The sequence below is a fragment of the Drosophila mauritiana genome, chromosome 2L, assembly GCF_004382145.1.
Source record: "Drosophila mauritiana strain mau12 chromosome 2L, ASM438214v1, whole genome shotgun sequence".
NCBI lineage: Eukaryota > Metazoa > Arthropoda > Insecta > Diptera > Drosophilidae > Drosophila > Drosophila mauritiana.
Genome location: NC_046667.1, coordinates 24,071,286 through 24,099,075, shown reverse-complemented (window position 1 = coordinate 24,099,075; position 27,790 = coordinate 24,071,286).

Below are 27,790 nucleotides of genomic sequence, written 5' to 3'. Positions count from 1 at the left end.
TTTTCTAATTTCCCTTTTTGCAACGGTCCCTTCCTATATCTAGTGTCGACGTTGTATTCTGTTCGGTCTTTGTTTATTTCGTTGATTTAATTTCTTTGTTGTGTTGTGTATCTGAAAGTGGTTGTCCAGCATAAATAAATATGTGGGCAGGAGTTTGTCCAGTAGTGTCGTGTTTGGTTTTTGGTTGTAAATGTAAAGGATCGTTTTTTTTTTACAGAGTTTAGCTTCATTGTCATCGGAATTTTTCTAATACGGATTTTTTCATATATCGTCTTGTGGAGCCTTCTATATCTGCAACACCGGTTTTTGTAGTGTTGAGTTGTAATTCTACATTTTCAGTTTCGAGCCAACGTTTGAGGGCTAAGCTAGAAAATGCGCCATCTCTGTCTGCTTTTAGGATTTTAGGTTTTTTCCAACTGATTTAATATGCGCATTAGAGCATTTTTACATTCTATCCAATCTTTTGTTTTTATCTGCTCGAGGGTGGCAAATTTAGAATAGATGTCGATACAGCTCAAATAGTGATTTCCTTCAGAGGAGTAGATATCTATTACAAATTTATCGCGGCAATGTTCGGGTTTAGGGGTGACATTCATTGGCATTTTTGTATTTCGGTGTTCTGTTTTTGCTAAGTTACAAACTTGACATTCGTTAATTATATTTTGAATGAGGAGTTGGCTATTTGGGAAGTAGTATGTTTCGCTGAAAAGTTTTACAGTTTTCTGTATTCCGGGGTGTAAGAGTTTTTCATGTGTGTTTACAATTAGTTCTTTAAAATTTGCGTACGTGGGAATGATTTTTAGTAAGATGAGGGTTCGGAAAATTTTTGTATGTCTTGGATTCATTGTCTCCTTATATGCTTATATGAATTACTTCAAAATCTGCATCGCTTTCGATGTAAAGAGCGCTGTTTTTTGTTAATTCACCAGTTAATTCACCAAAAAATGTTGTTCTATCTTTATTCTAGAAAGTGCGTCTGCTACATAATTTTCTTTCCTTTTATATATTTTATGTCGAAGTCATATTCCGAAAGTTTAATTTTCCATCTTGTTAATTTTGAATTAGGTTCTTTTAGTTTGTATAGCCAGCACAAGGGTTGATGGTCGGAAGCTACTTCGAAATGTCGTCCTAACAGATAGTGTCGGAAGGTTTTAGTGGCCCAGACTATTGCTAATAATTCTTTTTCTATGGCGCTATAATTGACTTCATGTTCATTTAATGTTCTGCTGATGTATCTAACAGGGTGTCCGTCTTGTGATAGAACAGCTCCTAAAGCTACATTGCTGGCATCTGTTGTTAATGTAAATTTCCTCTCGAAATTCGGTATTTTTAGGATCGGGTCTTCAGAGATTAATAATTTTAACTTTTGGAATGCTTCTAAGTATTCTGAACTGTTTATATCTATTGTTGCTCCTTTCTTTAGGCACTTGGTCAGTGGTTTGGTAATGTCAGAAAAGTTAGGTATAAATTTCCTATAATACCCTGTGAGTCCTAGGAAGGCTTTAATTTCTTTAGTTTTTCTTGGTAATGGATACTTGACTATAGCTTTTATTTTATCCGGGTTTGGTTTAATCCCGTCTTTAGTGATAACATGTCCTAAGAAAGTTGTCTCTTGTTTTAAGAATTCACATTTGTTTAGTTGTACTTTTAAATTTGCCTGTGATAATTTTTCGAGAACAGCCTGTAAGGCTTGACGATGTTCTTCTAATGATGTGGAGAAAACTATGATGTCGTCTAGGTATACTAGGCAACATTTATTTAAAAGCGGACGGAGTAAATTATTCATACATCGTTGAAATGTAGCGGGGGCATTTTTAAGCCCAAATGGCATTCGCGTGTACTCGTAGTGTCCATATTTTGTAGAGAAGGCAGTTTTGGCTATTGACTCTGAGTCCATTTCTATTTGATGGAAGCCCTTTGCAAGATCTATTGTTGTGAAATAATTTGACCTCCCTAGTTTTCCTAATATTTCATCTATGTTTGGTATGGGTATCTGTCGTTTATTGTTATTTCGTTCAATTTCCTATAGTCTATTACGATACGAAGCTTCTGCTGTCCAGAAGCATCTAGCTTTTTAGGTACGACCCAAATGGGGCTACAGTACGGTGAATTACTTTCTCGGATAATACCCTGTTCTAGCATGTCTTGGATCTGTTTTTCTACCTCTCTCTTTCTAGAGTAGACGGGGATATTGTGTGTGGTGTTGATAACATGTTTTTCTTGGTTTGTGAACGTGAGCGTGTCACCTTCGTGAAATTGAATGTCTTGGTATTTTATCAGTAGGTTAATTAATTTTTGTTTTTCTTCTACGTTAAGGTGTTCTAGTAGGAACAAGTTTTCCGGAAGTGTGGAGGTTTCTAAATAGGTGGGGTCTTGTGGAAATGAAGGGTCCATTTGGATATGATTCCGTTCTGTAATGTTATTACTGTCTTTTATCTTATATAGTTTGTTAAATAGGGTAGCAGTTTTCTTTTTATAATCGATTATTGCTTTGGCTTCGGACAACAATTTGCGTCCAATCAGCATGTCATAATGATCCGAGAACTGGTGGATAAAGAAGTCTTGGGCAACAGGGAAGTAGTTATTAGGTGGTATATTCGTAAGTGTGTTAATAATTAATGGCCATTACTAGTGTGGATTAGCTGATTGGTTTCTTGTATTGGCGTTTGAAAAATATTTCGCGTGAGCATATTTATCGTAGATCCTGTATCGATTAGACATTTCAATTCAGTATTATTATGTTTTATCATTATATATTGGTTTGATCCGGGGCTACTAACCGAAAATTTTCTGCTTGTTCAAGGTCAACTGGTTCGTTGTCATTTGTTGTTGGTATTTCCTCTTCTGTTATCTCTGAATTGTCGTAGTTCTGTTCAGGGGGAAACTGAATTGATTCTTGAGTATAATTCAATTGGTAGGGATAAGGCTGAGGGTGAAAATATTCTGGATAGCAGGGATAATAGTACTTATAATTATAAGGATTTTCGGGTTGATTAGACGTTACTTCCTCGGTTTTGGTCAAAAATATTTTGTCTGTTAAAAGCTGGGTTTGGTCTGGGTACTTGTGACATGGGTATGTTAGATTGTGGGTAAATGGGTCTGTTTTGATATTGAGGAACCGTGTTTGGGTTAAACCTGGGCATATGAGAATGTGCTTGGTGATAGGGTTGATAGACGTTATTATAGAATGGTTGTAAGGGTACAAAGGGTCTAATTTGGTTATTCATTTGTCTATTTTGGGGGTTGGTTGTTATTTTGTTTGGAATTGAAGTTGGCTTTATATTATCTTTACTTGACGTTGGTGCCTCATAAAGACCTTTTTCTTGTAATATATTTATTAGCGATCTTAGGTTTGGAATATTCCAGTTAACTATTCTGAGATAAATGTGGCTTGGAAGTTTTTGAATTAGATTTTCGATGCTGGTTTGTATTAATCTAGTATAGAGAATGGTTTCGTTAGTATTATTTTCCAGTTCTAATTTACTTATAAGTATCTGTCGTTTTCTTTCAGCTTCTACGAGGAAATGTCGAATGTTACCTCGATATTGTATGTTCCTGAATTCTTCCAGAAGTTGGTGGTTCGGTGCTTGGGGCTTGTAGTTAAGTATAAGCTGAGTCCTGAGTGCGCTCCAGCTGCTAAGGTTGGTTACTCCGAGAGTGCGGATAACATCGCCACTGATGTTCCGTTCGATGTGTCCAAAGATTATTAACTTTTGTCTTTCATCTGTGGTCTGATATAGAGCCAAGATGAAGTCGACGCGACTGATGAAAGTGTACAAAGTGTTGGGATCTCCGTTGAAAACCTCGATTGCGTGTATTTGTCTTTCTACTTGAATTATGTTTGAGTCAGACAATTCTATTTGTGCTGGTGCTGCTACGGCCATCGTGGTTTGTTGGTTTGAATTTTTTTTTTGTTAGTGTCTTTATTTAGGTTTGTGATTTGGATAGGATTTGTGTTCTAACTAATGGTTTGTGTCTTTGCTTATTGCTTTTCGTATTCAGAGTAGGCACATAAAAGCACGGTGCTATCATAAAGAATGAGCCGATAAAACAAGAGGCTCGCTTACAGTTAGTTCTGAAAACAGAAATTGCTCACAAGCAACGTTGGGCACGAAAGGGTTAATTTCCACTTATTTTCACTGTTATTATTATTGTTCGCTTATTTGTGGTTAAGTTTATTTGGTTTTCACTTAGTTTAACTGTTATTATTGTAGTTCACTTAGTTGTAGTTACGTTTATTTAGTTTTCACTTAGTTTAACGGTTATTATGGTAGTTCACTTAGTTGTAGTTACGTTTATTTAGTTTTTACTTAGTTTAACGGTTATTATTGTAGTTCACTTAATTGTAGTTACGTTTATTTAGTTTTCACTTAGTTTAACGGTTATTATTGTAGTTCACTTAGTTGTAGTTACGTTTATTTAGTGTTGCGCACTTAGCCATTTCACATTGTTTTGAGTAACCTTTTGTGGATTTACTACTCAGTGAATTCAAAGGCGTTTTCTTAAAATTTGATATAATTTTAAGTTTTTTCAATTTCACTATCACTCTGTGGTTTCGGATATGTTGTTGGTTCTGAACTGACTGTACCGATTTACCGACGCGAGCTTTTGAAGTTGTAGTTGTAGTTGTAGTTCTTTAGCGGATGATACACAGAGAATTGAATATGTTTAATATCGCATCAATTAGTCGAATAAATGATCCGTCAATAACAAAGACAAGGATCAACGCTGAAACAACTTTAAATTGAAACACGAACAATTTCGGTGAACGTCTTTATTCCAAGAATGTCAGCTTAAGACTACTGTACAGAGTTTTTATCGGATCGAAGTGAGTCGCGAGAAACGGGAATGTCTAGTCAGTGTATTTGTGGGTGTGGGGTTTGATTTTTTCTATATGTGTACAAAAGAACGATATGTAAGCAAAAATGTGAATTGGTTTCATGTGTTTGTGCATGTGCAAGATTGTATGTACAATGCTTGTAAGCGTAATATGTGAAGCATATTATGCTACTATATATATGTATATATGGAACACTTTATTTATAAAAAACTCCACAGTAGAGTAATGCCACGGAAGATTAAATATCATTTTTAATATTTTGTTTTGTGCCACCTGGATTTTATAAATATGAACATTAGCAACATCGGCCCAAACCGGTGCCCCGTAAAAAATTGTTGACTGAAAAATAGATCTAAATAAGTACATTTTATTTTCTATGCTTAGTCGAGAATTTCTATTTATAAAAGGGTATAAAATGCGAACTAATATATTTGTTTTCTTTATAATATGTTGAATGTGATCTGAAAAATTAAGCTTTTTATCTAATATGACTCCTAAATATCGGACATTGTTTTCCCAATTTATGTCCACTTGGTTGAGAAATATACTGTTCGTTGGGATATAAATATTTTTCCGTTTTCTTGTAAAAAATATAGCTTGAGTTTTGTCTGAATTTACATGAATTTTCCTTTTATTGAAATATGCCACAAGGGTATTAAAAGCTACTTGAAGAGAATTTGTAATATTACTTGCAAGGTTCCAGTGCAAAGAATTGCAGTATCATCTGCAAAAATTGATGCAGTACATCCATTTAAGGCAGGGAAATCAGAGGTGAATATATTTGTGGGGAAAGACAAGATCCTTGCGGACAGCCTGCACTTAAGTTATATATTCGAGATTGATAATCACATATATATACAGCAAAGGAGCGGTTACTAAGGAAACTTCTTATTATTTTAATAATTTTAGGCGGAAATGTAAAAGATTCAATTTGTAAACAAGACCTTCATGCCAAACAGAATCGAAGGCCGCTTTAATATCTAGTAAGACCATGCCTGTGGATTTGGATCTACTAATGTTCGACTTAACAATTTTTTTAATTCTATAAAGAGGGTATGCAGAATTGTGTTCAGGACGAAAACCAAACTGCTGGGAAGGAAGTATATCATTGTTTTCAGTAAAGTCGAAAATCCTTTTTTTGATAACTTTCTCAGTTCGGCTTGTTCGTTTTTAAAATGGGGATAACCTTGGAGTGTTTCCATTTCTGTGGAAAATAACCTAAGCGAAGGCAACCATTAATAATCAAGGTTAAATAATTTACCCCTTTTTTAGGGAGAGCTTTCAAACACATGTTGTCAATGTTGTCAAGACCAGGAGATTTTTTTAATTTAAGGTTATTAAGGACCGAAGAAATTTCTTAATAGTCCGACAAGTACAACTCCTCATTTACAGACGACGAGTCAAATGTTGTCATAAAGTTAGTGACCCCAGATATTGTTATAGGATCACTTAGATTGTTTGAATGGCAATGATTCAAGGCAAATATTGATGCCAATAGTTCGGCTTTTTGTTCAGCTGTTGCAAAATTTTGTTGGTTTTGTCTTAAAATTGGAATGCTGGTATTTTTCTTCTTTATAACTTTTGATAGTTTCCAAAAGGAGGAAGAATTTTTTTCCAGCGAGGATAAAAGGTTATTCCAATGCTCATTTCTAAGTTTGGATAACTTGCAATTGATAAGTTGGCTGAGCCATCTAACTAGAACCAGATCAGCTCTGTTTCTGTACCTTAGCCAATTTCGACGGTGTCGATTTCTCCGCATAATTAGTGATAATATGTTGAGGGGAATAGCTTTTTGGGCAAATCGAATTTCTTTTTTAGGAATGGAGCGTTCTTTTGCTGTAAGGATGACTGAGTTGAAATGTGTTGTTAACCTGTCTATTTCAGCTTGTGTTTGAATGGAAATGGATTCGCATTCTAGAATTAATTGGTTGATAACTCTACCAAAAACAATACAATTTGCGTTTGTAATATCAAAAAAATATTTTTTGATTCTGGTGAAGTTTGATTGAAGAGAAGTTTGGACTGGGAGGTGATCTGAGCCCAGATCCTTGACTGCTATAGTATAGTTTAATGATTGGAAGCTATTTGTTATGTAGTAGGCTAGAGGTACATAAGTGTAGTATAGCAACATAGTATATAAACATTAAGTGTATAAACATTAAGTCATGGTTCGCTTTCGGGTGGCATTCTCTCTGTTTCGCAACATCGGCTCTGTAGCAACAAGCATAGATGCAGATCGCTAACGGAGAGGGAGTCAGTCGAATGCTAAAGCTGGAAATGCAAAGTACCGAATAAACTGAAGAGGCTAAATCCTGCGTTCCAGTTTTATTTAAATAAGAGGGCTTATCGTACCCCTACAATATCAGAAGTGGGCCGATCACGAGCCAAAGAAAAAAAATGAATATAAGCAATGTATCGACGGCGCAGTTAAACGGGTGGTTGAGTGAAGTAAAAGAACCGACCACGGGAACAAAAAGAGAATTGATTTTGCGTTTGAATAATTTAACAAACGAAAAGCGAAATCAATTAAAATTATTATTAAAAAGCGAGGAAGAAGATTTCTACGGAAGAAGCAATAATAATGTTCAAAAAGGAAAAAGAAATAACGCAAAAGACGGAGAGCATAAAGACGACGAAAGTGACGGCGAAGCTGGAGATAGCAACGAAGACGGCGATGAGAAGAGCACTGTGCGCAGCAACAAAAGTAACGGCGAACATGACGACAGAAGCGGGGTACGCAGTTACAAGAACAACAGTGCAGACGGCGCCCGCAACAAAAACAGCGGCGACGGGAATAGCGACGAAAACGAAGTTGGCGGCAACGAAGACGGCGACAAAGATGGCAGCGGTGAGAAAAGCAACAATGAATTTGGCGAGAATAAACGAAATACAGTGGGACAAGCTGTGCAAAATATGGATTTATTATTGCGTATGGCAACCGATGCAGTAAATGAATTTTCGGGAGATACATGTGCACGCAAATGGATCCTACAGGTGAAAAATATAGCCAGCGTTTATGGAATACATGAACCGTATATAAAGATTTTGATCGTCAGTAAGATAAAAGGAAAAGCATGCATGTGGTTACATGCAGATCCAGAACGTGTATTGCTACCAACAGAGCAGTTGTCGGCTGAGCTTATATCAATGTTTGGTGAGAGGAAGTCGAAGTTAGAAGCAAGGCGAAAATTTGAGGAAAGAAAATGGACAGCGGGCGAAAGCTTTGTTGCTTATGCAGACGGTGAAGGTGGTGATGCTTGCACATGGAATAAAAATGGATGATGAAGAATTGGTGGCGCTCCTCATTGAAGGTATTCCGAATCAAATGCTACGTAACCAAGCCCGTATCCAATGCTTTAAAGATATCCAGCACATAAGGCGGGCATTTGCGGAAATGAAACTACCGAAAATGGATGAAGCAGACAAGAAGGTGGCATCGGTGAACAATAATAACAGCACACTCTTGCGTTGTTTCAATTGCAATTCGAAGGGACACTGGGCCAAAGAGTGCAGGAAGCCAAAGCGCGAAAAAGGGTCATGCTATGCCTGTGGTGAGATGGGGCACTTTGCAGCAAAGTGCCTGAAAAACAAGAATGGGGATGTTGTAGTTTATAATTTATATTTCCTTTCTTTATAAATAAATAAATAGTCAAGTTTGTGTTTGAGTTTTATGTTTTATATTTTAAGTTATTTTCAACTGCAACACCAGCACCACGACCTACTCACAGCAAAACGTACAAGGAAAAAGAGAACAAATAAAAGGTGTGACCATTCATGTCAAATATAAAGTAGTGTTGTTTAACGTTATTTTTGTAGGTTGAATAGTATATTCCAATAGTATATATATAGTATATATTGAATAGTATATTCCAACACGCCCCCTCAAAAATAACGTCTATAATTAAAAACATAACAATAATATTCATTAGTAACTATCAAATGTGGGTGGTGTGCATTCTGGGAAGTGTTAACTGATCCAGCATTTGCTGCGAGGATACGGGGAAAACCCAGAAAAACCCGATCAGATCATTGTAACAAAATATGTTTACAGGAATTTAAATTTGAAAAATATATATAAAAATTTCATTCAGCATTCGATTGGTCGTCTTGCAGCAAACCCAATTTGTCTCGTAACTCCACAAATCTCGCAGCAGGCAACGGTTTTGTAAATATGTCAGCCAGTTGATTCTCTGTAGGAATATACTCAAGACAAATCACATTATTCTGAACTTGCTCTCTGGCAAAATGATATTTAATATCAATATGTTTAGCTCGTTTATGACATGAGGGGTTGTTTGCTATGCTAATACAGCCTTGATTGTCTTCGTAAATTTTAATGGGGTTTTCTAGTTTAATGTTAATACTAGTTAATAAAAATTTAAGCCATAGAGCTTCTCTCACGGCTTCAAATAGGGCCATATACTCAGCTTCAGTTGATGAGGCTGCTACTGAGTTCTGTCTCTTTGTATTCCAACAAATGAGATTAAAATCAAACATTTTGAATAAATACCCTGTTGTACTTTTTCTATCAATTTCACTACCACCCCAATCAGAATCCACATAACCAATAATTTTATTTTCAAATGCCAAGTTCTTTTTAAAAATCAATTTCATATCGATAGTGCCCTTCAAATATCTAAGAACTCTTTTTAAGTTCTGCCATAACTCGGAGTTATTTTTGCTACTATATCTGCTCAAGATATTTACTGCAGTAGTTAAATCTGGGCGTGTACAAAGCATTATGTACATTAAACATCCTATGAGGTTACGGCATGGGGTATTGCAGTCTTCATCTGAATTAAGTAATTCATAATTTATTTTACTAGGTAAAGGAGTACTAACTGCATAACAATTTTCCATGTTAAATTTACTTAAAATTTTTTTAACATATGCAGATTGGCTTAAATAGATTTTATCTTCATGCATTTCTATCCTAATTCCAATAAAATGTTTTATTTCATTTAGGTCAGTCATCCTAAACTTTTCCATTAAATACCTTTTGAAGTTATTCATTCTTGTCATATCTCCTGTAGCTATAACCACATCATCTACATATAATAATACATATATGTTTTCATTGATGTTACCTTTGTCTAAAATATATATACAGCGATCAACTGAAGAGTTTACAAACTCACACTCTTTCAATGCTTGCTCAAATACTTCAAACCAGCATCTAGCCGCTTGCTTGAGTCCGTAAATTGCCTTATTCAATTTACACACATTGTCATTATTACACGATATACCTTGAGGAAGTCTCATATAAATTTCCTCTTTTAACGTGCCATTTAAGAAAGCTGTTTTTACATCCATTTGATGGACTTTCAAGTTATACTGTATTGCTAATGACAATATAAATCGGAAACTTGAAATTCTAGCTACAGGAGCAAATGTCTCTTCATAGTCTATTTGGTATTTTTGAGTGAATCCTCGTGCAACCAATCTAGCTTTGTATCTAATTGGATTTCCAAGTTCATTATATTTAACAGAAAATACCCATCTGCTATCTACAATATTTTTGTTTTCAGGCCTTTTTGTAATTGTCCAAGTATTATTAATTTTATGAGCATTTAACTCTGTATTGATGGCTTCTTCCCAAGAAGATTTATCATCCCTATATTGAATTTCATCAAATGAATTTGGGACATCGTTAAATATAGTATGAGCATTTAGAACAACTTTATTTAGACTATTATCCTCTTCATTATAGGATATCTGAGGCTTAGTCTTTAATCTCTCACTTCTTCTATTAATAATTTCTATGCCATCATTTTTAGTTGGATTATCAATTCCAATTTCTTTTAAGTGCTCTGCTGTTTCACTTTCCCTACTCTCATTCGGGTTGCCTGATCCCTTACTTTCATTCAGGTGACCATCTCGCTTTCTTTTCTTACTCTCATTCAGAAAATATTTATTACTTTCCTTACTATCTTTCAGGAATTGTATGTTGTCGCATTCCTTACTCTCATTCGGGAATTCTGTTTGTATTATTTTCCTACTGTCATTCGGAAAATTTTTATTTTCACTTTCCTTACTATCTTTCAGGAACACTGTTTCAAATTTAACAGCTCTAGAATTAACCATATTGGTTTCATCGACAACAACATCTCTTGCGACAATAAATTTTTCATTTACAGCATCCCACAACTTAAAACCATTGGGTTCATAGCCCACAAAAATACTTTTAAATGATTTATCATCAAACTTTCCTTGTTTGTTTTTAATATGCACATAAACAGTTGCACCAAACACTCTCAAATGTTTTAAGTATGGCTTCTTATTGTGCCACATCTCATATGGGGTCTTTGAACTATCAACAAGTGCTCTGCTAGGAATTCTGTTGATTAAATAAGTAGCAGTTAATACTGCTTCGCCCCAAAAGCTTTTATCTAGTTTTGCACCACTAACCATGGTTCGAGCTTTTTCCGTAATGGTTCTTATCATTCTCTCAGAAACACCATTTAACTGAGGTGTATGTGGCACTGTTAAGTGATAAGAAATTCCTTTCTTAACACAAAATTGTCTCATCTCATTTGACAAGTATTCTCTACCATTGTCAATGTATAAATACACAACCTTTAAATTAAAATGAGCTTCACTCTTGGCTACAAAATCTTGAAACATGCTAAACACATCAGATTTATATTTAATTAAATAAGTTACACAATAATGTGTAAACTGATCAACAAAGATCACAAAATAATTTTTATCATCTAAAGTAACTGGAGTAATAGGCCCACAGACATCTGAGTGTACTACAAAAAGTGGTCTTTTAATATGGGTCTTATCTTTCAATTGTTTAAAAGGAAGTCTTGCCTGTTTACCATTTAAACAGGGTTCACAAATTTCACATGATAACTCTAAGTTGTTTAGAAGACTTTGATCACTAAACATATTCTTTCGTTTTATTTCTAATAATTTGCCATCGCTTATATGGCCAAACCTCTCATGCCATAAACGAAAATTATTTTTATGCTTAGCATTTATAGAATATGCTTGAAAATTGATCACAGGTACATTGTTTAACATACCTGAATTTTTGACAACCATTAACCCATTTTTCGAAATGGTTACACCGCTTTTGTCAAATTCGATCGACATTCCTGCCTCTTAGAGACGCTTTACGGACATCAAATTACCAGCAGCTTCCTTACAAAAGAGTACATCCTCCAGTGTAATCTCATGGTCATTCCGTAGTCGGACAATACCACGCTTAGTGGCATAAATAAATTCGCCTTGCTTGGCCACTGCAATCTTAAGTGGAGGCACAACCTCCACACTGTCGGTATACAGCGACTCATCATTTATAAGATGGTCACTAGCACCAGAATCAAGGACAAACCCGCAGTTATCCATCACTGAAGTATTATTCACTTCTTTTACCATAAACGCAATGCCGTGTGATGTTGCAGTTTGAACTTATTTTTCATTTTCTTTATTTTTATTATTTAATATTCTTTTATAATGGAAGCAGTCTTTTTTAATGTGGCCTTCTCTGCCACAGTGGTGACACTTGACTTTATACTTTGAATTTCCCTTGAATATTTTCTTTGGTTTAGTTACCCGATTTTTAAACAAATTATTTTTATAAGTGTTATTTTTGTTGTGTACGATCGCGTTCATAACTTTCTTGCTTGTATCGTTGTGGTCATTTTTAATTTTAATTTCTTGATCCAGCAATCTATTTTTCACAAACGCCAATGTCAAATTTTCTTCAGATAATGTCTCTATCGCTGTAATAATTCCATCGTAACACGAAGGCAATGTGATCAGTAGATGAGAAATTTTATCCATCTCTTCTATTTTTGCACCAGCTGCCAACAATTCACTTATAAGTTCGTCAAAAATATGAAAATGGCTTAATAGTGACATCTCACTCGATAGCTTCAGAGAAAGCAAACGTTTTCGCAGCGCCAGTTGCGACGCCAGACTTTTTCGTTCATAAACGGCGTCCAAATTCTCAAGAATCTGACGCGCCGTAATGTCGCTTGTTGCGAAATTTAAAAACGAGTCGCTTAGGTACTCTATTATTGTACTTTTTGCACAACGCTCTGCCTTTTTCCAGGAGTCATCTACCTCGTTAGGCATTAAACCATCAACTACTTTAAGCACATCTTGCTCGGCTAAAAGAGCCCTAATTCTAAATTTCCAAATCGCGTACTTCTCGCCATCAAACGGCTTAATATTACGTTTAGCCTTGTCCATTTTTCACTCAAATTCTGAGAAGGAATTAATTTCACAAGAATGTGAAAAAATGCTATTTCACAATTTATTTTCACAATCTTTAATTCACAATTTAATTGTTTATTAGGCATGGACTGGGCCCATAACCTGTTGTAGTTTATAATTTATATTTCCTTTCTTTATAAATAAATAAATAGTCAAGTTTGTGTTTGAGTTTTATGTTTTATATTTTAAGTTATTTTCAACTGCAACACCAGCACCACGACCTACTCACAGCAAAACGTACAAGGAAAAAGAGAACAAATAAAAGGTGTGACCATTCATGTCAAATATAAAGTAGTGTTGTTTAACGTTATTTTTGTAGGTTGAATAGTATATTCCAATAGTATATATATAGTATATATTGAATAGTATATTCCAACAGGGGATGAAAACAATTACGTAAGATATTTTGAAATTAATTTTATGAACAATTCTAAATCAAAACTTATTACAGCATGCCTCATAGACACGGGAAGCCCCATTTCGTTCATAAAAATTAGTAAAGTACCTAAAGATGTTATTGAAGTACCAGTTTTAAGTTAATTTTACGGATTAAACAAAAGTTCCTTGAAAACATATGGAAAAATATTGTGTTACGTTATGAAAAATTTGAATAAAATACACTTTAATTTAATAATAGTGGCAAACGAGTCTATGAGTCATGATGTAGTATTGGGAAGAGACTTTATGGAAGCATGCAACTTATGCTTGAATCTGGACACCTTGAAAATGATTACAGTGGATAAAATTGGAAATCGATGTAACAAGAAAAACGATAAAATGTTAGAAGAAACAAATATGTACAACAATAGTAAAACAGTTAGCGATAGTGTTAGTCAAGGTAGTAGTAAAAGTCAAATGATTAGTGACAAGGTTAAAAATAAATTAGAGAAAGCTGTCAATGCTGAAATAAGCACAGCGGAGAGGGAAATGCTTGAAATTAATGTAATAGATGACTCAATTGATTACAAAATAGGTGATCAGGTGGATCATAATATGAAATGTCAATTTATTGAGTTGGTAGAAAACTGTTATGTTAATAAAGAAAGACCGAATGAACCGGAGATTCGGTGTGAAATACAATTAAGATTAAATGACCCAAAACCGTTTAGTTCTTCTCCTAGAAGATTAGCATATACTGAAAAAGAAAAGCTGCAGATTATCTTAGATGAGTATCTAAAAAACGGAATTATTAAACCGAGTGATTCAGAGTATGCATCTCCGATAGTGTTAGTGAAAAAGAAAACAGGAGACCTAAGATTATGTCTTGATTACAGAAAACTTAACAAAACAATGGTCAAAGATAATTATCCATTACCATTGATTGATGATTTGTTGGATAGATTAGTAAATAAAACGATATTCTCGAAGTTAGATCTTAAACATGGCTACTTTCATGTTTTTGTTAATAAGGAATCAATGAAATATACATCTTTTATGACGCCTTTAGGACAGGCTGAAAAATGCACCGGCGGCCTTTCAGAGATTTATTAATAGAATTTTCGAGGATATGATAAGGCAGGATAAAGTTATTATATATATGGATGACATTATGATAGCTAGCGAAGGAATTAAGTAACATATGGAAGTACCCAGGGAAGTTTTTGACAGGTTGACGAGGAAAAAATTAGAGCTGAGAATGGATAAATGTGAGTTTCTGCAATCGAGTGTACAATATTTAGAATTTTTAATAACAAGTAAGGGAATACAGGCCAATCACAAGGGAATAGAAGCAATTAGAGATTTTCCAGTACCAGATAAGGTGCATGATGTCAGAAGCTTTTTAGGATTGTGTTCATATTTTAGAAGATTAATTAAGGGTTTTTAAACGATTGCAAAACCTTTATATGACTTATTGAAGAAAGGCAAAGAATTTTCGTTTGAAGAAAAAGAGTTAGAATGTTTTGAGACACTTAAGAAAAAGTTAGTGGAAGCTCCAGTGTTAGGGTTATATTGTTAGAAGGATGAAATAGAGTTACATACAGATGCAAGTGCACAAGGCTTTGGTGCAGTGTTATTGCAAAAGAAAGAGGATATGAAATGGCACCCTATATTTTATTACTCGAAAGCCACAACAAAGGATGAGGCCAAATATCATAGTTTTGAACTTGAAACATTGGCCATCCTGTATGCATTAAGAAGATTTAAAATCTATGTACAGGGAAAGAGATTTAAAATTGTTACGGATTGCAACGCATTAACTCTAACGTTAAATAGAGTAGAATTAAATCCTAGGATTGCAAGGTGGGCTTAGAACTATTAGAGTACGATTTTGAGTTAGTTAATAAAGCAGGAAAGCATATGCAGCATGTGGATGCATTGAGCAGAAATACGAACATATTAGTGATAGAAACTAATAGTTTTGAAGATAATTTAATTTTTTGTCAAGCAAAAGATGAAAAGTTGAAAGATATTAGGAAAAAGTTAGAGAAAACGGAAGATAAAATTTTTGAAATGAGAAATGGTGTACTTTATAGGAAGGCAAATGGTGGAAGATTGTTGTTTTGTGTACCAGAAGAAATGGAAGAAAAAATTTTATATAAATATCACAATGAATTAGGTCACTTAGGGAGAGATAAGGTTATCGATGCTATTGTTAAGACTTATTGGTTTTCGAATATGAAAGAAAAAGTTGCTAGGCATATAGGAAATTGTTAGAGATGTGTGGCATTTTCACCGAAGTCGGGAAAAGAAGAAGGAATGCTGCATAGCATCCCAAAGGGAAACGTGCCGTTTGAGATAATACATATCGATCATTATGGACCGGTAGAAAACGGTAGAATAAAGAAACATCTGTTTGTAATAATAGATGGATTCACAAAATATGTTAGGTTATACGCAACAAAAACAACGAACACAAAGGAAGTAATTCTAGCTTTAAAGGATTATTTTAGATCATATAGCAGGCCGAAAGTTATAGTATCAGATAGGGGGACCTGTTTTACATCCGAAGATTTTGCAAAATGTATGGAAGAGTATAATATTAAACACATAAAGATAGCGACAGGTTCACCCCAGGCCAATGGACAGGTAGAAAGAGTCAATAGAATAGTAGGGCCTATGATAGCTAAATTAACAGACATTGAAAAGGGATTGCATTGGGATGCAGTTATTGAAGACGTAGAATTTTCTCTGAATAATACCAAACAAAGAATTGTAGCGGAATCTCCCAGCAAGATGTTGTTTGGAATTGAACAAAAGGGAAAAGTTGTTGATGAATTGGTTCCACTAAAGAAACAAATTTTTGTTTCTCGGCTTTCCCCTGATCAAACATCGTCGGATGTATTGTCTTATATACAAGACAAAACAAAAGCCGATAATATAAAAGTGGAAAAATTTAATTTCTCTTATGCTAGGGACATATCATCTTTCAAGATAACTGTCCCAAACGAGCTCTTTTCGACCATATGTTCGGGTGATTTTTGGCCGGATAGTATGGTGGTAAAAGAGTTTGAAGCTAAGACCAAAAATAAGAAAAAGGTGCCCGTGGGAATTAAACTTCCCTCACGTGGCCAGACCACTGCACCATCCGCCTCTTCATCTTCTTCCTCTTCAAAAAACTAACTACAAAACTTACTATCTCCTATCAAAATGTTAGAGGCTTGCGTAGCAAATTAATCAAATTGTATTGTGATAGTCTTTCATTTGCATCCCATATTATAGTGCTCACAGAGACTTGGTTAAAGCCGGAGATACTCAACTCCGAAGTCTTCCCAGGTATGTACACTATATATAGGTTTGACCGTCCCTCCAGACGGGGAGGTGGAGTCTTAATTGCGGTTAGATCTACCCTCGCGTCGGAGGAGTTAATTTTGGACGATTCCCGTAACTCGGAATTCGTATGTGTAAAGCTGTCTTTTTCCGACAGATCAGTTTATATTACGTGCTCCTATATTCCGCCATCTTCTGAATTCCCTGAATATCAGAATCATCTGTCCGCTATCCAGTCCATCTTGAATAAACTTTCTGACAGGGACCAATTGGTAGTTCTAGGTGATTTTAATATACCTGGCACAATATGGTCCCCAGAAAAACAATCGAATATCCTTCTCCCTTTAGCACAACATGACTTTATTGACGGCTTGCTCGACTTATCACTGTCGCAAGTTAATTATATTCAAAACTCTCTTGGTCGACTTTTGGATCTATGTTTTGTAACAAGTCCTGAAAGTGTGTTTCTGTCCAGGGTAGTACCTCTTACTCAACCTGAAGATCAATATCATCCTACTTTCGAGGTGGAAATCGACTTAGGTACGGTATTAAAAGTAAATTCAGAGAAATCTACAAAGCGAATTCCCTGTTTTCGCAAGGCAAATTTTCGGAGGCTAAACAATTTTATAGCTGGCTTTAATTGGTCCGATCTTTACTCCTGCAACATAATGGCGGATGCGATTAATATGTTTTATACCGCAATTAAATCATTTTTTGACTCTTGTGTTCCGATGTACTATCCGTCAACCTCTAAACCTCCCTGGTTTAATAAAGAGTTGACACACCTAAGAAATGTAAAGTCCAGACTCTATATGAAATTTAAAAATACCGGTTCTCAGTCCATCCTTTGTAAATATTTAAGCGCTCGGTTAAACTTTACCGTGCTTAATGCTCAGTGCTACAAAAATTATTTAAACCGTTGTAAGTTCCAGTTTGCACAGGATCCGAAACAGTTTTATAATTTCGTTAGCACTAAGCGAAAAACAAGTTCTTACCCTTCCTCGCTATTCTTTGAAAACACTACGGTTACATCGGATCAGGCAATAGCCGATCTATTCGCCAAGTTTTTTCAAACAACATATTCAACTTTACCTCATTCCGAACAGCCATACTCTTATGCGGTATCTAAGTCGAATTTAATATTTTGCCCCACTATAAACGAAAGCTCACTGCTTAACGATCTTCAGCGTGTTAAACCGGTCTATTCGCCAGGTCCCGATGGAATCCCTGGGTGTGTGCTCAGATTCTGTGCGGAAGCCTTGTGCAAGCCTCTACTAAAACTGTTTACCTTATCTTTGGAATCTTCACAATTCCCTCATATATGGAAGGAGTCCTTTGTGATTCCTCTTCATAAAAAAGGTAGCAAACTGGATGCAAGCAATTACAGAGGAATCTCTAAATTGTCGGCTATCCCAAAACTTTTCGAAAATGTTATCACTCCTCATTTGCAGCACCTTTGTAGATCAATCATATCACCGTGTCAACACGGTTTTATGAAACGCAGATCTACAACCACTAACCTCTTGGAGCTAACTTCTTTTGTAATACAGGGTTTCAAAAATAATCTTCAAACAGATGTCATCTACACTGATTTTAGTAAAGCATTTGACTCTGTTAATCATTACCTTCTAATAAAAAAACTTGATCTTATTGGGTTCCCTGTTTATCTTCTAAATTGGATTTCAAGCTATCTGAATGGCAGGACACAACAAGTCCTCTTTAAAAATTCGTTATCTTCTATTCTCCGAGTCACATCCGGTGTCCCACAAGGGAGCCATCTTGGTCCGCTTCTTTTTACCTTATTCATTAACGACCTCCCCTTAATAATAAAACATTCGCGTGTACTTATGTACGCAGACGATGTTAAATTATGCCTCCAGTACAAGGACACTTCTTGCCATTTGGACTTACAATCCGATCTAGACCGATTTCAAATATGGTGCCGTGATAACATATTAAACTTAAATGGCTCCAAGTGTAAAGTTATGACCTTTTGTCGTGCCAACCCAATACGCACGACTTACACTCTAAGTGGGTGCTCTCTGGACAGAATAACACGAGTTGATGATCTTGGTGTTCTTCTGGACCCAAAACTAAAATTTTCTGACCATATTTCGTCTATTGTCAATAAGGCCAGGGGTGTGCTTGGTTTTATAAAAAGGTGGTCTAAGGAATTTGATGACCCTTACTTGACTAAGACCTTATTTATTTCGCTAGTCCGTCCGATTCTCGAGTACGGATCACCTGTTTGGAGTCCACAATACGCAGTCCACTCGGACCGCATTGAATCGGTCCAAAAAAACTTCTTACTTTTTGCCTTGCGGCGCCTAAATTGGGATGCAAACCATATATTACCCCCTTATTCCAGTAGACTACTTTTAATTAATTTACCATCCCTAGCTAACCGTAGAACTATGCTTGGAACAGTTTTTATTTGTAAACTTATTCGTGGGGATGTTGAGAGTCCCGACTTGATTAGTCGGCTTAACTTCTCGGTTCCAAGTAGATTCACTAGAAACTATATACCCCTTATCTTAAATCATTGTAGATCTAATTATGAGTTGCATGACCCTTACAGAGTTTTATGTTCTGACTATAATAGACTTTATCCTATTATCTGTAATCTTGACTCTCTGCCGCTATTAAAACAATCGATTTTATCTTTTCTATTACATAATTAGATCCTACTAACACTAATATTTAACATAGTTATTCCTCATTATATTCATTTCCTCGTTCCTATTCTATTTTTTATATCGCGTCTATATCTTCTCGCGAATCGAGCCGTACGATACACGGCAGCGCCCCTCGGTCGGTTGGGCGGGAGGTGTGGCCGTGGGACCCGTGCGAATTTTAAAAAAAAAAAAAAAAAAAAAAAAAAATTAAGACAAAAATTAGAAGAGTTAGATAATGTTAGTGAAATCAGAGACCTGAAAGAAATTAGAAGAAAAGGATCGGAATCGCAATTAAAAGCACAGAGGTATAATGAAAAAAGAAAGTACGCAGTACAAAGTAGGAGATTACATTATGGTTAAGAATTTCGATAGTACAGGAGGAGTTGCTAGAAAGCTAATACCTAAACATAAGGGTCCATATGTAATAGAGAAGGTATTGAGAAGGAATGATAGGTTTTTAATTAAAGATGTTGAAGGTTTTCAATTGGCGCGCAATCCATATCAAGGTGTCTGGAGTAGTCAAAATATTAAACATTGGATAGGGAGTAGAAAGTAAATTTGTATAATTAAAGATAAGAAAAGTAAAAAAAAAAAAAAAAAAATGTTTTAAGTAAATAGCGACTAAGAACAATGTAATAAGTATAAGTTCAAAATTTCGACAAGATCAGGTGATCTTAAATGTCAGGATGGTCGAATTGTAGTAGGCTAGAGGTACATAAGTGTAGTATAGCAACATAGTATATAAACATTAAGTGTATAAACATTAAGTCATGGTTCGCTTTCGGGTGGCATTCTCTCTGTTTCGCAACATCGGCTCTGTAGCAACAAGCATAGATGCAGATCGCTAACGGAGAGGGAGTCAGTCGAATGCTAAAGCTGGAAATGCAAAGTACCGAATAAACTGAAGAGGCTAAATCCTGCGTTCCAGTTTTATTTAAATAAGAGGGCTTATCGTACCCCTACAATATCAGAAGTGGGCCGATCACGAGCCAAAGAAAAAAAATGAATATAAGCAATGTATCGACGGCGCAGTTAAACGGGTGGTTGAGTGAAGTAAAAGAACCGACCACGGGAACAAAAAGAGAATTGATTTTGCGTTTGAATAATTTAACAAACGAAAAGCGAAATCAATTAAAATTATTATTAAAAAGCGAGGAAGAAGATTTCTACGGAAGAAGCAATAATAATGTTCAAAAAGGAAAAAGAAATAACGCAAAAGACGGAGAGCATAAAGACGACGAAAGTGACGGCGAAGCTGGAGATAGCAACGAAGACGGCGATGAGAAGAGCACTGTGCGCAGCAACAAAAGTAACGGCGAACATGACGACAGAAGCGGGGTACGCAGTTACAAGAACAACAGTGCAGACGGCGCCCGCAACAAAAACAGCGGCGACGGGAATAGCGACGAAAACGAAGTTGGCGGCAACGAAGACGGCGACAAAGATGGCAGCGGTGAGAAAAGCAACAATGAATTTGGCGAGAATAAACGAAATACAGTGGGACAAGCTGTGCAAAATATGGATTTATTATTGCGTATGGCAACCGATGCAGTAAATGAATTTTCGGGAGATACATGTGCACGCAAATGGATCCTACAGGTGAAAAATATAGCCAGCGTTTATGGAATACATGAACCGTATATAAAGATTTTGATCGTCAGTAAGATAAAAGGAAAAGCATGCATGTGGTTACATGCAGATCCAGAACGTGTATTGCTACCAACAGAGCAGTTGTCGGCTGAGCTTATATCAATGTTTGGTGAGAGGAAGTCCAAGTTAGAAGCAAGGCGAAAATTTGAGGAAAGAAAATGGACAGCGGGCGAAAGCTTTGTTGCTTATGCAGACGGTGAAGGTGGTGATGCTTGCACATGGAATAAAAATGGATGATGAAGAATTGGTGGCGCTCCTCATTGAAGGTATTCCGAATCAAATGCTACGTAACCAAGCCCGTATCCAATGCTTTAAAGATATCCAGCACATAAGGCGGGCATTTGCGGAAGTGAAACTACCGAAAATGGATGAAGCAGACAAGAAGGTGGCATCGGTGAACAATAATAACAGCACACTCTTGCGTTGTTTCAATTGCAATTCGAAGGGACACTGGGCAAAAGAGTGCAGGAAGCCAAAGCGCGAAAAAGGGTCATGCTATGCCTGTGGTGAGATGGGGCACTTTGCAGCAAAGTGCCTGAAAAACAAGAATGGGGATGAAAACAATTACGTAAGATATTTTGAAATTAATTTTATGAACAATTCTAAATCAAAACTTATTACAGCATGCCTCATAGACACGGGAAGCCCCATTTCGTTCATAAAAATTAGTAAAGTACCTAAAGATGTTATTGAAGTACCAGTTTTAAGTTAATTTTACGGATTAAACAAAAGTTCCTTGAAAACATATGGAAAAATATTGTGTTACGTTATGAAAAATTTGAATAAAATACACTTTAATTTAATAATAGTGGCAAACGAGTCTATGAGTCATGATGTAGTATTGGGAAGAGACTTTATGGAAGCATGCAACTTATGCTTGAATCTGGACACCTTGAAAATGATTACAGTGGATAAAATTGGAAATCGATGTAACAAGAAAAACGATAAAATGTTAGAAGAAACAAATATGTACAACAATAGTAAAACAGTTAGCGATAGTGTTAGTCAAGGTAGTAGTAAAAGTCAAATGATTAGTGACAAGGTTAAAAATAAATTAGAGAAAGCTGTCAATGCTGAAATAAGCACAGCGGAGAGGGAAATGCTTGAAATTAATGTAATAGATGACTCAATTGATTACAAAATAGGTGATCAGGTGGATCATAATATGAAATGTCAATTTATTGAGTTGGTAGAAAACTGTTATGTTAATAAAGAAAGACCGAATGAACCGGAGATTCGGTGTGAAATACAATTAAGATTAAATGACCCAAAACCGTTTAGTTCTTCTCCTAGAAGATTAGCATATACTGAAAAAGAAAAGCTGCAGATTATCTTAGATGAGTATCTAAAAAACGGAATTATTAAACCGAGTGATTCAGAGTATGCATCTCCGATAGTGTTAGTGAAAAAGAAAACAGGAGACCTAAGATTATGTGTTGATTACAGAAAACTTAACAAAACAATGGTCAAAGATAATTATCCATTACCATTGATTGATGATTTGTTGGATAGATTAGTAAATAAAACGATATTCTCGAAGTTAGATCTTAAACATGGCTACTTTCATGTTTTTGTTAATAAGGAATCAATGAAATATACATCTTTTGTGACGCCTTTAGGACAGGCTGAAAAATGCACCGGCGGTCTTTCAGAGATTTATTAATAGAATTTTCGAGGATATGATAAGGCAGGATAAAGTTATTATATATATGGATGACATTATGATAGCTAGCAAAGGAATTAAGTAACATATGGAAGTACTTAGGGAAGTTTTTGACAGGTTGACGAGGAAAAAATTAGAGCTGAGAATGGATAAATGTGAGTTTCTGCAATCGAGTGTACAATATTTAGAATTTTTAATAACAAGTAAGGGAATACAGGCCAATGACAAGGGAATAGAAGCAATTAGAGATTTTCCAGTACCAGATAAGGTGCATGATGTCAGAAGCTTTTTAGGATTGTGTTCATATTTTAGAAGATTAATTAAGGGTTTTTCAACGATTGCAAAACCTTTATATGACTTATTGAAGAAAGGCAAAGAATTTTCGTTTGAAGAAAAAGAGTTAGAATGTTTTGAGACACTTAAGAAAAAGTTAGTGGAAGCTCCAGTGTTAGGGTTATATTGTTAGAAGGATGAAATAGAGTTACATACAGATGCAAGTGCACAAGGCTTTGGTGCAGTGTTATTGCAAAAGAAAGAGGATATGAAATGGCACCCTATATTTTATTACTCGAAAGCCACAACAAAGGATGAGACCAAATATCATAGTTTTGAACTTGAAACATTGGCCATCCTGTATGCATTAAGAAGATTTAAAATCTATGTACAGGGAAAGAGATTTAAAATTGTTACGGATTGCAACGCATTAACTCTAACCTTAAATAGAGTAGAATTAAATCCTAGGATTGCAAGGTGGGCTTAGAACTATTAGAGTACGATTTTGAGTTAGTTAATAAAGCAGGAAAGCATATGCAGCATGTGGATGCATTGAGCAGAAATACGAACATATTAGTGATAGAAACTAATAGTTTTGAAGATAATTTAATTTTTTGTCAAGCAAAAGATGAAAAGTTGAAAGATATTAGGAAAAAGTTAGAGAAAACGGAAGATAAAATTTTTGAAATGAGAAATGGTGTACTTTATAGGAAGGCAAATGGTGGAAGATTGTTGTTTTGTGTACCAGAAGAAATGGAAGAAAAAATTTTATATAAATATCACAATGAATTAGGTCACTTAGGGAGAGATAAGGTTATCGATGCTATTGTTAAGACTTATTGGTTTTCGAATATGAAAGAAAAAGTTGCTAGGCATATAGGAAATTGTTAGAGATGTGTGGCATTTTCACCGAAGTCGGGAAAAGAAGAAGGAATGCTGCATAGCATCCCAAAGGGAAACGTGCCGTTTGAGATAATACATATCGATCATTATGGACCGGTAGAAAACGGTAGAATAAAGAAACATCTGTTTGTAATAATAGATGGATTCACAAAATATGTTAGGTTATACGCAACAAAAACAACGAACACAAAGGAAGTAATTCTAGCTTTAAAGGATTATTTTAGATCATATAGCAGGCCGAAAGTTATAGTATCAGATAGGGGGACCTGTTTTACATCCGAAGATTTTGCAAAATGTATGGAAGAGTATAATATTAAACACATAAAGATAGCGACAGGTTCACCCCAGGCCAATGGACAGGTAGAAAGAGTCAATAGAATAGTAGGGCCTATGATAGCTAAATTAACAGACATTGAAAAGGGATTGCATTGGGATGCAGTTATTGAAGACGTAGAATTTTCTCTGAATAATACCAAACAAAGAATTGTAGCGGAATCTCCCAGCAAGATGTTGTTTGGAATTGAACAAAAGGGAAAAGTTGTTGATGAATTAAGACAAAAATTAGAAGAGTTAGATAATGTTAGTGAAATTAGAGACCTGAAAGAAATTAGAAGAAAAGGATCGGAATCGCAATTAAAAGCACAGAGGTATAATGAAAAAAGAAAGTACGCAGTACAAAGTAGGAGATTACATTATGGTTAAGAATTTCGATAGTACAGGAGGAGTTGCTAGAAAGCTAATACCTAAACATAAGGGTCCATATGTAATAGAGAAGGTATTGAGAAGGAATGATAGGTTTTTAATTAAAGATGTTGAAGGTTTTCAATTGGCGCGCAATCCATATCAAGGTGTCTGGAGTAGTCAAAATATTAAACATTGGATAGGGAGTAGAAAGTAAATTTGTATAATTAAAGATAAGAAAAGTAAAAAAAAAAAAAAAAAAAAAAAATGTTTTAAGTAAATAGCGACTAAGAACAATGTAATAAGTATAAGTTCAAAATTTCGACAAGATCAGGTGATCTTAAATGTCAGGATGGTCGAATTGTAGTAGGCTAGAGGTACATAAGTGTAGTATAGCAACATAGTATATAAACATTAAGTGTATAAACATTAAGTCATGGTTCGCTTTCGGGTGGCATTCTCTCTGTTTCGCAACATCGGCTCTGTAGCAACAAGCATAGATGCAGATCGCTAACGGAGAGGGAGTCAGTCGAATGCTAAAGCTGGAAATGCAAAGTACCGAATAAACTGAAGAGGCTAAATCCTGTGTTCCTGTGTTATTTAAATTAGAGGGCTTATTATACCCCTACAGTTATAAAATATCAAGTGTAGACGATTGACTTCTACTACTCGCTGGCAAATATTTGATATTGATATTTGAATATTTTCATTTGAAAATATTTGCTTATTTGCAGAATCTGCTCTCCCTCCGGGGAAATAACAGCAATAGATTGGAGTACTTATTCCATTATTATTAATAAAATCTATGCCAATTGATTCTATAGTTTTAGTGTTGGGAAGGGGTAGCAAGTATGGCGGATAGATTTTTTAATGATTATAGCTACCCCTCCCCCTCTTCTACAAGATCTGTCATACCTGTAGCAATAGTAATTATTGTGTTTGATTGAAATTGAACTATTTAGCCAAGTTTCGGCTCATCTTTTTTGTTCTTAACGCCTCGAGCGTTCCAAGTTAATATTGAAAGATTGTTTAACATTATGTTAGAAATTTGCAAGCCAGTGAGGTTATCACTTCAAATTGATCTGCCTTGGACTTGCAGTTTCTTAAACTTCTAATGAGATCAAATGTTAAGGACTTAATTTCCTCTAAAGAGAAAAGCTCTTCACCCGTATTTGACGTTACATTTGGTTTAACCCAGGTGGCGTTTGGATTTAAAATAGATTGATTAAGAGTGTTTGGAAAATTTTTAGTATAGTCCAGCTTCGGAGGCTTAGAAATAAAGTTAGCTTTTGGTCTTACTCGATTTGACTGGAATTGAGATCTTACATTAACACAACTTAACCTGCTAGGGCAGCCGGGGTCGTTAGATTTGTGCGGGCCATTACAATTGGCACATTTGACAGCAGCTCCTGCCGGGCATTCAGTAGTTTTGTGGTTTCCTGCACAGATTGAACAGTATGATTTGACTGCGCATTGGCTTGATCCATGTCCAAACATCTGACAATTGTAGCATTGGGTGATTTGGTTGCTATTTCTCCTTTGATATTCCCATTTTACTTTAACATAATTTATGACGGAGTATGATTTTCTGAGCTCATTAAGCGAAACTGATTTTTTTGTGAAATAGATCACATAAAAGATTACAACTGAGTTATTGGGTCGCGTTCGCTTTACGCGCTTAACATCAAGGCATTGTAGGCCTAAGCCAATGACAATTTTAGAGAACTAGGGTCCATTTCATCAAGTCCAAAAAGTAGCACCTTGTAGGGCTTAACATTTTTATCAGCGTAGGAGAAGAGTTCAAATTTCCCCTTTAATGAAGCACACGTGGATTCATAGTCTTTTATGTCCATACAGAAAAGTTTAATTCCAATAGACATTTTTTAAATAGAGTATTTGGAGCAATTAATTGATTTGCAAAAGTTATGCAGTTGCTCCACTGAGCATTTAAGCACAGTTATGGGAGGAATGTAAACTTTGTTTTTGGTGATGATTTGTTCTCAGTCAATATCGTTCTTATCAGTGTTTTCATCTTCTTCTTTGCTCAACTGAGTTTGAAGCGGAGAATAATAGTTTGCATTGACATAGGACTGCTGCCCAGTGTCTTGTTTTTTCAACTTCTTTCTGACTGCTTTAGGTGACATAACGGTGTCAACAGATAACGATCTCTTTATTCTTGTAATTTTGATTTTTTCGTTTGTCTTTATTTTTCGTTGCTTAGAATTTGATGCGTACGTGGGTGCTTTCAGGCTGAGAGCTTACACAAGACTGAGATGCCTGAAGATTGACAAATGCATAAGTGATACTGTGGAGTTATTCTTGTTGGCAGCTACCAGATATAACAAGTCTGTACATTCCGTCATATATAAAAGACCAGTCGACGAAATACAAGAGTGCGCAGGCAACTCGCAAAAACAGATTGCGGAAAAGATCAAAAAAGCTCAAGACGCGCTGAGGACCAGGAAAAATGTGTCTCGGAAAAATAGAGTCTTTGAGGTAGGCAAAAAAATTTTAGTCAAAACCAATAGAAGGATGGCAATAAACTCACGCCTTTATGTAAAGAGAAGGCCGTACAAGCGGACCTGGCTACCACGGTCATCATTGAAGGGAGGGTGGTCCACAAGGACAATTTAAAGTGACTCGTTGGTTTAGGCAAACAATAGGCAGATTAAAATTAAAAATACGAAAATTCAGAATCGAATCCACCAATTAACAACGGCAGTTAATCAAATTTTAGAAACACATAGAAATACGAAAATTGACATAGGAATAGGATGTTGATGATGGAATTACAAAATTTAATGCTGGCTGTAACACTGCAAAAAACAATATTGTTAGTCCGAACATACTAGATCTTGCAGAGTTAAAATCGCTTTGGCAGAAAGAGCCCACAGATACCCCTATATGGGATCTTATGTCCGCATCGTCCGTAAAAGTATTACAGTCCGCTAACATGATACACTTTATCATTAAATTTCCTATAATTAAATTAGGCTGTAAGATGGTAACAATTTGTCCGGTTTCCTGCAAAGGAGTCGTGCTAAGAATAAGCGACAATAAAGTAGCAAAATGCGGACGAGAGGTCCGCACAATTAAGAACTGCACCCCGACGCCAGGAGCTACCTTTTAATCATCTTCAATGTGCGAGACGTGGTAAATGATACCAGA